The following is a 15,623-nucleotide window of genomic DNA, read 5'->3' on the forward strand; positions in this document are numbered from 1 at the left end:
TGGTATGTAAGTTAGCAATTCGATGTCACCATCATGATTGATAAAATAGCACTCAAGAGATCAAAACAGTGCTTCTATTGGTGGGAGGTTGGGTAGCTCACCATTCTACACACACACTCTAAAAGCACAAATTTAGACAAGTACAAAGAATTGAAGGTCAGTGCCTCTCACGATGTAACATGGGTAGTCTCCACTATAAGGGACCACAACTCTAATACCGAATTCAGTCTGCACCTCATTTTCCACTGGGATGGTTAAATCCAACTTTAACTCTCATACAAGTAAGAAACCCGATCACGTTCTCTGTCATCTCTAAGTTCAGTCACTCTTATGAGAATTTCGATGTAATCTTAGCGACATGTATACTATGTGACTCTAAACTAACTACAAGTTGGAGTTATTCATGCACTAATTTACAAAAAAGTTGAAAAATCATGAAAAATTTACAATGCAAGCTTAACCACTCCCCCACACTTAAACTTCACATTGTCCTCAATGTGAAAAACCGAAAATTCTGAATTCTGACGTACCAGCAAATAAAACACAAAAACTGTACAAATTGGTAAGGAATTTGGCAAAACACTATTTCAAGAAAGTTGTTCGCCTATGTCTTTTCTACACAGTGTCAAAAGGGAACAGTGTTTCGATAAACGGTCTGACAGTTATGGTCTCTGGACTGAACTACGCGCAGTCTGAAATTTTCCGTCGAAAAGGTATTCGTCATCATTTTCTTCTAAAATAGATTATCGACTCAAGGAAGTAAACATGGGGATGCAAATATGATATGAAAAGCAAAAGATAGAAATACAAACTCAGTGGGTTGCCTCCCATTTAGCGCTTAGTTTAACGTCTTTAGCCCGACTTGCACGACGAATTCCCCATACACCAATAATCGGAAAAGTTGCGGATCCACCCATAGCACCTGTTTTACAAACACTAACTTCACACACATATTAGCACAATAAAATAGAAACGAAGCTATTAACCGATAAAAGTTTCCCCCACACTTGGAAGTGTATAAAGAATGTAGATGTCGGGTAGTTTCTTGTTCCAAGACCTGCATACTTTGAGAATCAAGTATCTTTAATGGCGGAAATCGAGAAACAAAGTCATTCAACAATATTCTCGAAGCACATACATTCAAACCAATAAGAGGTAAAGAAGAAGAAACAATATGCAAAGGGTTAGACAAACCTTGTTAAATCTCTTGTATCACATAATCCTCGTCATCCTTGAAAAATTCAAGTGAATTACTCACCTCTTTTATATCATGGTCCTCTATCAGACCTTGCAACTATTCTTCATCCGTTTCTACCTTAACTAAAGTCTCGGCATTAACATCATCATTATAATCCTTTGCAAGATCAATTGGGTCTTCTACAATATTGGTCATAGCGGTCACATTCTCAACATACTCGTCATCATTAGGCTCAAACTCTTTTGCGGCTGCAAATTTCGCTATAAGGAATTTTTTTAGAAGACTCAAAAATGCATCATCCTCAAGCTCCACCCTTTGAATAGGCTCTTGATCATTATTAAGATCAATGCTTGAGTAATCTACAGAAGTGTCAACATATTCCTCTTCGTCTTCATTTGGATCCCAAAAAGATTTCGTTGTACACCTTTGGGAAATGTCACCATGGGTTGGTTCAAGCGACGTGTCTTCATAATCATCATCACTTTCATAGTTAACATAAGATTGGTTGTCGCTGAATTTAGTGTTGCTAACCTCAAATTCATCCTTTTGAATAGGCGAATGATCATTATTAAGATCATTAGTTGAGTTAGCTACACAATTATCAACGAAAGTCCCCAAAGGTTGGCCTTTTTCAACATTAGCATCAATCAAATATTCATCACACACCACAGGCATATTAGAATAATTATTGCTTTGAAAACAAAATTCTTCTTCATACCTTTCTTCCTTGTATTCATCAATGCTTCTTCGTAAGATATCCATACCTTCACGAAGTTCTTGGAGTTGCTCGTTTGTAGCCTCTTTATCTTTTTGAAACTCTTATCGTAAAAAGTTGGAAAAGTTGTCTAACAAGTTAGAGACTTGTTTTTCACGAGCATAAGAATCCTCCAATCCTTGTGGTTGTTCACACACATACCCGCCATAAGGTTGTTGAGGAAAACCATAAGGATCCATGGAATATTGGTCATAGCCAATGAATTGGTTTTGATTATACCCTTGGAATTGTTGGAAGTTGTCATGTTGTTGAGATTGTTGGAAACCGTATCCATTGTTCCAATATGCTCCATCCATGAGAAATAAGTACCTGAAACACGATTCTCAAAACAAGGTTAAAAACCAGAAAATAAAACAAAACTAAAAAAAAACAAGAAAATAAGAAACCAAAAACAAGTGACAACCGCTGCCTCCCCGGCAGCGGCGCCAAAATTTGATCGTTGTCGTATGCGTCAAAAATAAATTACTTTCTCACTACTCAAAATATAAAATATAGCAAGGGTAAGAAAGGATCGTTCCCACAGAGAGGATCTAGGTTGTCAAGTTGTTTCGGTTTCCTATATAAACAAGGGGGGATTTTCTGATTTTTATAATCTAAAAGTAAAATAAAAGCAAACAAAACAAATAAAGCACACAAATCAATTATGAGAAAGTATTGGTTAAGGACTTCGTTTTCATTCACTAACATGTTCTTGTCTTAATAACTAGAATTGATATTTAATCTTTCATTATCAAAAGCCCTAGAATACCTTGATCGCAAGAATATCCCGCTAATTCCCTCTTGTCATCAACAAACACATTAAAAGATGCGAATATGAATTCTATCTAAGAGAACAACCTAACGTGTAAAAGCACTAATCAAGTTTAATTCCCTAGATGCACTAAATTTTATGAAATCAGGCCAATCAAAGCAATCGAACGTGTAAAAGCACTAATCCGATTTAACAAAGGTTATGACTCACATGTGACTATTAGGATGTATCACTACAAGCAATAATCACAATTACGCTACTTGTATTCAAGGTGTATCACGTTTACGTATAATAAACCCTAAACTAGCAATAGATATGATTACGAGTTCTACCAATTTGCAACTTGAAGAAACTAACAATCAATCATACATGCGATATTTCTAGTGAATCATAATCGATAATTGTGAGACAAAACTAATTTATTGAACAAAACCCATGTTTGGAAATTCAACTTATTCCTTAACCAATAATAAAAACTAGCTCATGTTAATGGAGTTCATAACAAGGATAAAGAGAAGAGTTTCCATGTCTAAACCATAGAACAAAAGTAGTAGAAGAAGTTAATAGATATCCTGATAGAATAGAACCCTAAAGAGCTTATATAGCTTCCCCCTGTTGTGTGAAGTAGCTTTCCTAGGGATATAACTCGACCAAGCCTGACCACCTTACCACTTTTGTTCCAACCCACTAGCAGCCACAGCCCGGTTAATACAGGCCCATGTCCTTCTCTGTCAACTCGGTATAACTCGCTGAGTCAACTCAGCCATAACTAATTCCTGTCGAGTTTTGACTGTTCAGGCTTGTTTTCCCGGCCAAATTCAAGCCATTCCAACCCTGTAAATATCCTAACATTCATCTATTGATATAAGCTCCACCTTGTACTGCATAAGCTCAAAGCCTCAAACACCACGTGCACAATGCTAGCACATTCCCTGTAATTCACACTGCACTACCATTGCTACATCATCTCCTGCTTGTTCTCATTCTCTGTAAGCAACAACATCAGTTCCAACTCCATCTTCAATTCCATTCTTGTATTGCACCTGCAATATCCTTGAGCTTCAATCGTTCTTCCCATTACAGTTCTCTGCAAAACAGCACCAGAGTACATCCAACCTCCACTCAAGTCACTGCACCTGCAATTCTGAACTCAACTGCAGCCATCAATCCACCATTTTCCTTCTCCACTTACAATGCAATTGCAACTCACTCCCTTGGCAGCAACCACCAGTACCAACTCAGCTCTAACACCTTCCAATAATCAACCACTGCACCCATGACAATCACCAGCAAGAACACTACTTTCTATCATCTCAGCACCTGCAATCACCATTTCCATTTCAGTTCATGCTTGCACAACCATTGCAGCTGCATCACTTGCGTATATCACCAGCTTTATTCCTTCTCTACATTTCCGCATTCCATTAACTCGAACGCTTCTTGCCTCAGTTTCTCCAGAATCCATATCTTCTTCGCAGTCCACCTGCTAACTCAGCTGCCATCATCCCTTAATAGCAGAACTGCAACTGCAACTATCCTTTATCCAAAACCCATCTATATCTGTGAATCGAGTTCTCATTCTCCATCAACTGTTTCACCTTCTAGGCCTTTACTTGTTTCTCAAAGTTATCCACTAACTTCACTCCACTGCCTCATACGAAATCCCATTCTCTGCAATCAGCTTCTTACTTGCAAGTCATGTTTAACACCAGAAGCACCAGTTAACAGACCCAACTTCAGCTGTAACTATCACTTACCTGCATTGCACAAGATCAACATATTCATCCATATCCTGCAATACAAATCTGCAGTTCAATTCATCATATTCGCTGTCGAATTCTCTAGCCCAACTGGAACAGCAAGCATTCAAGCACAATCTCGTCGTCGCCCCCTCGAACTCAGAATCATTACAAACCCATCACACATAATCTGCAATGCCATCTCCCATTGGTGACAGCAACACAAATCTGCAGCTGCACCAGTCCATAATTCAATCACCACCAGCTCCAGATGCACTCAAATTCCTTGTAATCATTCATGGAAATAGACACAGAGAACTCAACCCTTGAATCTCTTCACCTGAGTCATGCTCCATCTTGCATTCTTACTAATCTTCAATCGTCAACAGCAATATCAGAACCCATTGCTTCAAAATTCTTAACTTTGTACAGCAGCAGCAACTTCTCCTCTTTCGATTCACAACACAGATCACTCAATGGAGCAACATCAACCCCAATTCCAGTTTGAATTCAACCCTAGTCTTCAATTATCGAAACCATCACTACCAAATGCAAATCCAACACAAACCCATTGTTTACAGACCTTTGAATCCACAGAAACTCGCAACTGCTTGATGATTTTACTCCCTTCATCTCCATTTTCTCCGACACCAGCTTATTGTTCTTGATAGAGTTTTCGTCTGAGAATTCAAACACAAACTAAACTCTTACAAATTCGACTTGTCTTACCCTTTTACAACTCTCTGGTCCGACGACGTACTCCACCAGACCAGACCTGAGCTTTCCGGCGTGAACCATTCTTGGCAAGGAACTGAGAGCGGCGACGAGATTTGGCTGAGAGAAGAACTGGTCGTGTAATGACCAACTCGACCTAGTTTCTAGGTTATAAGGAAAACGGATCTATGATACCCACTCATTAGGATAAGGGTCACCCAAATGGAGGTGTAACAATTCAGTTCCCAGCGTAGTTCTTCTTGTTGTTTCTAGTTCATTCCTTATCTCCTTCTTGTGAAACCTAGCCTGCTCCAAATATAAATATCGCCTGTGAATTGACCTTTTTGCCTTTTACGCTCCAAAAATACGATTTCTCCTTCTTTTGCTCCAAATGACTCCAAAGTACCTATTAAACTCAAAAGCAAACATAAGATACATAATTTACATGAAAACATACCAAAGAAAGCATAAACTATAGATATAAATGAAGGTCTTTATGACACCTATCAAAGTACAATTCATAAACTTGCTTTATGAATCGAAAGGGAAATCACTAGGCTTAATGGTGTTGTTATTCATTGCAAATCTTTGGATTATCAATATGTGTGTTTAGTATAACCGCTCATAACTTATTTATGTATCTTGGTAAAACTATTCACAATGCCTGACTTTTGTATTGGTATGACTTTTATTAGTGAAATCGATCTTAAGTAATCACCTGAGATGGTATGATCGATATTTTGTAACTGGTATGACCAACTCTAGACATTGGGGAACCAATCCTAGTAAGAGGTGCAACCAATCACAAGCATGTGGAATCGATCCTTGCAAGAGGTGCAGCAAGTCTTAGTAATTGGTAACCGATCATATGACTTGTGCAATCGATTACAAGTTAAATACCATAATTATGTGGTAACCGATCCTGGTACCTAGTCAACCAATTTTTGGAAAGCTAGTGTGATCGATCCTAGTACCCACATGGAGGTAGAACCGAACTTGTGTTTGGTAGAACCGTTAAACCCATTATTAGTGATTTGATAGGATAATCAATCACATAGTTCTTGGAAGTCAGATGAACCAATTCTAAACTCGTTTGGAAGTGTGGCAAATCGGTTCCAAGATTGTAAATATGAAAAAGGATTTACAAAGTAAAGATGTCGACATACTTTGAATATGTGCAGTAATTCTTATCTTTTATTGTTCAAAGATATTCCTTAATAACTAAAGCAGAATCCCCGATCGAAACAAATTGAGAATCTTTTAATTAAGGATTTTAGTTTTATATGCTTTTAATTTCCAGCAATTAAAATGCATATCTTAAGAAATAAAAATTGGTAATGTGCATTTACTAATTGGAGATAATCTTCTGAGATTTCGGTGAATATTTGGACAGAGCATTTCCAGGAATTATGAAGACCGAATTTGGAAATATATTGCATATCTTGAGAATGTTTTTGGTTTTTGGAAATTCCTTGGTGTCCAAACTTCCTTGATCTATAAATATTGAAGTTTGAATTTCGAGCAAACTAATCCTCAGAGCCAGCAAAACTACCTAGTTGTGTTGTTACTGGTGGAGTCGTCTATTCGGAGAGGAAAGTACCCTAATTAGGCGAAATCTCTTACGACCGCTCGTTTTAAAGACTTCTTTGGGATTGGGAAGCTCTACGAGTACCGTTTGGTGGGAAACTAGATAATTGCAGTTTTTTATTAGTTTTCGATTGATTTGATTGACTAACGGTTGTTGAACTTTGATTGCACCTAGTTTGTTTATGCTTCAGAATCTTCTCTTCTGATATAAGATTCACTCAAACTAGATCGAAGTATCGATGGGGATCTTTAGAACTATTTGTAGATTTAAAGACTGATAGACGCATTTATGTGTCTATTTTGTTCTCAATGTTCTGTATTGTTAGACTCGATTAAGTACTTATTGTGTTATTTTGTGTTTTTGTAGATGTTTTTAGAGAAATAAGCCTTTGCGGCGAAATGAGCTCGAAAAGTAGTGTTTTACACCCCAGGATAATGTACCGGAGGCACCTCAGAAATGCACCGGAAGCGTCCCATAAATGTACCGGAGGAACCCAGAAAAATTACTATTTCCACCCCAAAATTACTATTTCCACCCCAATTGCTAAAGGGACACCCGTACAGGATTAGGGGGAGGACACTTTTCTTCTCATAATTCAAATTTCATTTTTGGCGGGAAAATATATTCTCTCCCTGGCAGATTTTCAAATTGATTTTCGATGGATTTGTGGAGAGACTAAATGGCTGGAATTAATTGGGTCATATCTATTGAGTATAACAAGATTATTCTGAGCGTTGGAATGAGTTAAATTTGGCTAGAATCCGCTAACTTTCAATCGAGAGTTAAACAGGGAAGATACGCTCGAGTTCTCTGTGAGAGGAATTTTTAGGAAGTTTTGTGGACTAAATAGGGAAGATATCTGATCTTCTTAAGTGTTTATGCAACTATGGAAGTATTACATCTCATATGCGCAGGCAGAGGGGATGGAGAAGATCATATCTCGGCTGACAGTGAAGAAAATGGAAAAAAAATATTTTCCGAGTAATGGAGAATTATATGGAGTGAATGAGCGAGATTCGATGGGTCTGTTGGCTATAAATAGGTTGCTGGGGTTGAGCAGAGGCGGTGTCGAGAGTTTGGGGAAGTTTTGGAGGCTACAGAATGAAGAACTCACGAGTTGCAGAGCTGCCATTTTTCTGCTGTTGCTGCTGATGAAGAACACCAAGAACTCGAAGAACGGACCTGCACTAGCAGTCGTTTATCGTGGGTCGTAGGTGTGGGTCTTAGAGCTACAGTAACAATAGCACTTCTTCTGTGTCGTTCATTTTGGACGCTTTCTGTGGGTCGCACATTCACTGTTTTATTATTTCATCTCCATTTTCATCCTTGTAAACACCCTTTGAGCAATAAATAAATATTTTGAGCGTGTTTTATCATGATGAGCTAAACCCAACACTGGGACGACGGAGGAGGTCGAATTTCATCCATGTGGTAATTTCATTAATTCTTTTATTTACTTTTTGCACAAATTTTAATGGAATTAAGATTTTAAATTAATTACTTGTGATTTCATTTGATGGAGTATGCTTAGTCCTTGGGATTTTTGATATGCCATGCTTAAGAAATACAAGTAATATTTTATAAAATCTATCTTGGCAATAAACTAGAGTTAATATTTGTTTTGTTTTTGAACTATAATTGCTAGAATTAATTTCTGAACCATTTGAAGAAAAAAAACGGCCGAATCTTTAGTCCCAGTACTCTTGCCCATATTGTTAATATTTTTTGTATATATTTTTATTTTTAAATCTTTACAAGTCCGAGCAACGAACTTTTACTACCACTTTCAACACTATAACAAAATGGCGCCGCCGACGCGGACTTGTATATAGATTTATTTTTATTTTTTTAGGTTTATCTTTTTTTTATTATTTGTTCCTTTTTACTTTGTCTTTTTTTTCTTTGATTTACAGGTTCTAAGTGGAGCACTAAGGACTTAGAGAGGAAAAAGCTTAAAGCGAAAAAAGAAGAAAAAAGGACAATTTTAGGATTTAATTTTTAATTTTTAATTTTTAATTTTTTTAGAGTGTGTGAGGAAAATTGTAATTTTTTTTTTATTTATTTTGGACTTTGGACTTTAAACAATTGGACTTTATTTTTTTTTTAACCCTACGGAAGGGTATTATTAAACAAAAAAAAATAAAAAATTATATAAACTGTGTGCAGGGAAGGACGACGATTACTATATCGTCTCGGCCCCTCGGGTTCGTACATGACATAGGAGTCGTGGCCCGAGTCGACTTCAACGGTTCATCCCTCGTCTGGTACGGGAGGTAAGTCCATCGAAACACTCGTGAATCTCCTGTAAGCGAGTTACTGTATTCCTTAAGGTGATCATTGATTGAGGACGAATTTGGACTGTCTTTATTTTCCTAGTAAAGGTCAAGGCCTGGCCTAAACAAGATAAGGGTTCGGATTTCATCACCGTTCCCTTCTTGCCCGCTTTAGGAGAACAAAACCTAACGCGAACCCAAGCTTTAAAATCTGATTAGAAAAAGACCTATAGGGTATCGAGCTTCTTAGGAAAAAATTTCGAAGGATATTGGTTATTCTTTTAGCATACTTCGAAGTTCATGACGGTTTATGTGAGTTGAATGCGTGACTGCGCCGCCTTGTGATAGCGGTGAGGCCTTGGGTATCAAAGCTCCACTGAGCTTCCCTCGCCTCAATTCAACTTACTTTGACTCGGATTGATTCCAGAGGGGTTTGATTAAATTGTAACGAATTCCCCTTCGAGAGATAGAAGCAAGTCTAGAAACAATCTAAGTGGAGCCATCATGCTTGTTGTTTGCTAGATTTTATAGGTTTGATTTGGTCGAGTCAACCTTGTTTGTGATTGTGTAGAATTCCCTTGCAATTAAGAATGTCGAACTGGTATGATAGAAGCCAATACAATGATTATCGACCTGAATTTGAATATGGACATCATCCTTTTTATGACCATGTTGGGAATAGTGGTTGGGAACGCCATCCTTTGGAAGGATATGGGTCATACCCTGGTGAGCCCAATTACTATCCACACATGCATCAATCTTACGAGCAAGAAGATTATAGTACTAGTTCTTCGTCTCTAGAGGATACAATCAAACTATTGAAAAGTAGTCCTTTTTATGATCCCTCTGTTCTTATTCCTCCTTTAGAAGTGTCCCTCAGGGAGTTAACTGAGTCGACACGTAAGTTAGCTGAGATGAATAATGTAATTATAGACGAAAGAACTACAATAATGAGTGAACTTTCTATAGAGGAATCCCTCAAGCTGATGGCTGAGACGAACGAAAGATTTGCTCGAAATAATCTTAATTTCCAAAATAGTGTTTCCAATTTTACCCTTGATGTAAATAGTGAATATTTGCCTAATTTAGAGGACGAGGTTAGAATAAAAGACACTACTTATTTAGATAAGGTTCAATCATTTTCTTACTATGATGATGAGGATAGCAGTAATGAAGAATCCGAAATATGTAGGCATAGTGATCAGGAGTCTAGTAATCCAATTGAGCTCTATAGTGATTATATTATTTCTAGTTTAAATCCAAATAATTTTTATGATTATTCACCTATTCAAAAGGACGAGGATTTGATTAGGGATACCACCGTTTTAGACGATGTAGTTTTTCCTTTTGATTACGAAGCCGATAGTGGTTTAGAGGAACGGGTTCATTTCGAAAATACTGTTTTAGAGTCTAGAGACTTAGAAACAATAGTCTTGGAAGAAGAAGAAGAAGATAGACCCGTAGAGATGAGTAAAGATGCACTACCTGATAATAACTTAGAAGAATCTCTTGAATATTTTAAGGACTCTGAAGATACGGAAATTCAAGAAATAATTAGAGGTCTATCTAGAGACACTGAAAACACTAAGTTTGGGGGTGATTATCACTTCCCTAGTGCCTTACCTTTAACTCTCAGAAAGTCCCTACACTTAGGACTTGATATCTGTGCCTCGACCATTTTACAAGATTACATTCATACTCGTTTTACCGAGCCTAATGATGTCCATGAAGGAGTTCAGTCGTTAGAAACCCATCCTCTGGTTGATGTGGTTTGCCCAGGCTATGATCCCCAGATTGACTTTGTTTTCCCACCAAATAGTTTTCTTCCAACTGTGGGAACGTTTATATTCCAAATGTGTCGAATATTAAGTTATGAGACTAGACCTAAATGTTTTAGGAAATTAGAATCGACACATTTGCTTAAGAATGACCACTACTCTCACTGTGGTCAATTATGTAAGTTAAACCTGATTGACTTAGAGGATCCTCAGTTATTTAGGTTATTATTATTTTGTGATTTCTAAGTTCTTATTTGAGTTTTTCCAGACTCTAGGACCTAATAATTTGGATCCAACCTATGAGGAAATGCATCTTAGGAAAATATTTTATTTAGACCCTTTCATAGAACCTGAACCTGAACCGCAATTAGCGATAGTTTTCAGGAAACTAGGTAAGGGCATGCTATTCTTGTCCATTTTCTTGGTTCACTGCAGTTTCCTATGGTCAGCTCTATTTGGTTTTGAAGACCCACATTTCGACTGTTACTTTATGGTTCGAGTTGACCAATCCTTTTCTAAGTCTGGCTGAAGACTTTAAACTTAGCACTTCTTGGGAGGTATCCCATGCTCATGCAACACGGTAATATCTTTCCTTAACTCTTTCGCTTCAAATGGTAACAATTTCTCCTTGTTCATGCTTTTAGTTTCATCTTTAGAACATTGAGGACAATGTTAGATTTAAGTTTGGGGGTATGGGAGAAACTTTTTAGTTGCAATAAATAAACTCCGGAGCCTAAAAATTTATGCGTATTGAGGTAGGAACTAACTAATCTAAGTGGATGGAAGCATGTTGGTTGTAGGAGTTGAGGAACCAATCTGATTAGATGGAAACATCTAGAAGAGTCTATTCATAAAAGCACAGAGCTCAGGTGTTAGAAATAACATGATAGTTTCACCATATCTCGTTGAGTCCTTTTCACTTCTGTTTTTATTTTTTCATTTTAAATATGTTTCTAAGTGATTTGGTGGGTCTCAAGATTCAAGTTGTTACCAATGCTAGGGTGAATTAGAGTGATTGAGATACCATGAAAAAAAAAAAAGAGTTGAAAAAAAAAAGTTGAAAAAAAAATAATTGAGACCAGACCATTTGACCAAAAGGAATAAATTCAATAAAGTCGACCACTGGTACCCTTGTATATGCCAGTTGTGTTGACCTAGAGTTAGGTTATCGACCACTGGTACCCTTGTATATGCCAGTGTGTTGATATTAGTCAGACTAGTATCTCAATCCATTAGGATAGGTTCATTTTGGCGGAGGCCTTCAGACAGATATGGGAAACGCCGTTCACTTAGTAAACATCAAAACCATCTATGTTTTTCTATATCCATCTTCTTGATCTATCCATATGATTAGTTTGACTCCGAATATGATGTCCATAGTGCAACTATCTGAGTAGAGCTCTGTCACTTATATATGAATTTTAGTATGCTTGAGTGCAAACTCGTGTACATCAATTGGAATTTCGCATCAGGGTACTTCCTCTTGTAGTCAATAAGTATGCCAACCAAGGAGATTCTTTAGTGCCTTCCAAGGTTCGTTGTAGATAGTTAGGGTTTGGAGTAAAGGTTTTGTGGGTACACCTCTGGTAAACCCTCCGGAGACAACACTCCGCCACTAGGGCCACCTAGGGGTTCAAATGATTTTCCTTTCTAGAATAAATTTGCTCGAGGACTAGCAAATAATAAGTTTGGGGGTATTTGATAGACGCATTTATGTGTCTATTTTGTTCTCAATGTTCTGTATTGTTAGACTCGATTAAGTACTTATTGTGTTATTTTGTGTTTTTGTAGATGTTTTTAGAGAAATAAGCCTTTGCGGCGAAATGAGCTCGAAAAGTAGTGTTTTACACCCCAGGATAATGTACCGGAGGCACCTCAGAAATGCACCGGAAGCGTCCCAGAAATGTACCGGAGGAACCCAGAAAAATTACTATTTCCACCCCAAAATTACTATTTCCACCCTAATTGCTACAGGGACACCCGTACAGGATTAGGGGGAGGAAACTTTTCATCTCATAATTCAAATTTCATTTTTGGCGGGAAAATATATTCTCTCCCTGGCAGATTTTCAAACTGATTTTCGATGGATTTGTGGAGAGACTAAATGGCTGGAATTAATTGGGTCATATCTATTGAGTATAACAAGATTATTATGAGCGTTGGAATGAGTTAAATTTGGCTAGAATCCGCTAACTTTCAATCGAGAGTTAAACAGGGAAGATACGCTCGAGTTCTCTGTGAGAGGAATTTTTAGGAAGTTTTGTGGACTAAATGGGGAAGATATCTGATCTTCTTAAGTGTTTATGCAACTATGGAAGTATTACAGCTCATATGCGCAGGCAGAGGGGATGGAGAAGATCATATCTCGGCTGACAGTGAAGAAAATGGAAAAAAATATTTTCCGAGTAATGGAGAATTATATGGAGTGAATGAGCGAGATTCCATGGGTCTGTTGGCTATAAATAGGTTGCTGGGGTTGAGAAGAGGCGGTGTCCAGAGAAGGTCCAGAGAAGCAGAAATCAAGAGTTGATGAAACTCTGTTTCTGCTGCTGTTGCTGCTGATGAAGAACACCAAGAACACGAAGAACAGACTCGCAAGGACAGTGGTTTATCAACAGTGTCTAAGATGCACAGCCGTGGGTCGTAGTGCAGTCTAAACAGCAGCATCACTTTTTTTTTATCGTTCATTCTGTGACGCTTTTTGTGCGTCGCAGATTACAGTTTTACACCATTTTCTCTTCTTCTCTTAATTGTAAACACCATTTGAGCAATAAATAAATATTTTGAGCGTGTTTTTATCATGATGAGCTAAACCCAACACTGGGACGATGGAGGAGGGTGAATATCATACACGGGTAAATTTATTTTATTCTTTTTTATGACTTTTGCATTAATTTAAAATTGAAATATGATTTGAATTAATTGGTTGTTATTTAATTTGATGATGTATGCTTATCTTAGGTGTTTTGATACATCATGCTTAGGACTTACAATCGATGTTTTGAGAATCTATCTTGGCAAAATTAGAGTCCATGTTAATTTTATTGAGTTTTAAATTGTCAAAGAATTTATGAATGAACCCTGTGTAGTGAATTCGACCAAATCCTTAGTCCCAGTACCTCTATCCCATTGTTAATATTTTTGTATATATTTTTTTTTTAAATCTAAAAATTCCATTTCCTTCACAAGTCTTAAAACAACCCTTTTATCACTATCTACAACAACTTTGAAAACACATCAAAGACGTCTTGTGATAATCCATTATTAACAGACTCCGTTATGTGTGTGATTGATCATAAGAGATTCAAGTTGATTGTATGCAGGTGTTTATTGAAGATCTAAGAAGATTTAAAGACAAAGAAGATTTCTTATTTGAGTTCATAATCTTTGGTGTGCACAAAACTTGTTTCGGCTGGAAAAGGATCCAACTATAGTCGGTTTATCTTTTTGATTGATTAGTTGAGTAGATCGGCATCAATACAATTCTTTGTGATTCAATCAAAGTGTTGATTGCATAGTCTAGACAATTACTTTGGTAGTGTTAATAGATAGATCTAAGAACCTGACAAAAGAGTTTATTGGGATAAATGGAAGAGCCTTTTGTCAAACTCATATCACTTGTTTGAAAAGAGTTATTACCGAACAGATTTGTTGTTCCTTTATTGTTTGGAATACGAACCAAAGGAATTGTTCCAAGTGCGTGACTTATTACAAGTTGGAGGTGCAGGGATACAGACGGAACTAGGTGAATTATAGGTTTAGTTGCTTGGTCTCAACTATACGAAGTTGGTTTAGATTTTGTATAGCGACTTAATCCTGAGAGTATTCAATTATGTACAAGGTCCCGGGGTTTTCTACATATGTGGTTTCCTCGTTAACAAAATCTTGCTGTGTCTTTTACTTTTTTATTTCCGCAATTATAATTGTTTTTATTATAATTAGAAGTAAAATACACAAACATTAATTCTTAGTTACTTGATAGCAATCCTATTGTGTTTGGTTAAGTCCGAACCTATTATCAAGTAATCATACTTCGTTGTTGTATTGTCTCGATCTTGTATCCTTAGGCAATCACACAAGTTATCTTGTTGTCGTATTGTCTTGATCTCGTATCCATAGACGATCACACAAAGTGTGAACCGATCAGTTGTATTGTATCGACTCAGTCCATAGACAATCACTTTCGGAGAAAGGACTTATAGGTGGAAAAGTTTTAGATTGAGGTATATTTGGGTACCCTCGTCTTTTCATGTATTGCACAATGGTTATGCAATATTCACTTAGCATGTCCGCTCTGGCATGATGCACAATAGTTGTGCAATATTGGCTCTAGGCCAATAGCCTTCATAATACGCAAAGGATGCGCTGCAAGGCTCTAGGCCATCTACCCCACTGGCCTAATGCATCATTTTATGCGAGATTTGTCCCTTGGCCAAATTCCAAACATAATGCCTCATTTTGGTGCGATATTGGCCTTAAGCCAATCTACCTCTTACCAAGCAACAAAATCTTTGGATGAAGATTCATCTCAGGCCATGGCGCATCTTTTAGCACGCGCCATGCTAAAAACACAGAGTGTTACAATTATGTACACCTATGCATGTTATATTTTCAATATAGCACGACTTGAAACAAGATCAAGTCAATATTACTAACCTAAAGTGAAAGGATAATGTCGTCGTTGTAGTCGTTTCTTCTTCTCATTCTTCAGGTCTTCGGAGTGATACTTGTATATCTCAATATTCCTAGACTTTCTAGTCTAACCTAAACGAAGTTGACTCTAATATCTAATCAAGAGACTCTAGAT

The sequence above is a fragment of the Papaver somniferum genome, chromosome 9 (assembly GCF_003573695.1).
Source record: "Papaver somniferum cultivar HN1 chromosome 9, ASM357369v1, whole genome shotgun sequence".
NCBI lineage: Eukaryota > Viridiplantae > Streptophyta > Magnoliopsida > Ranunculales > Papaveraceae > Papaver > Papaver somniferum.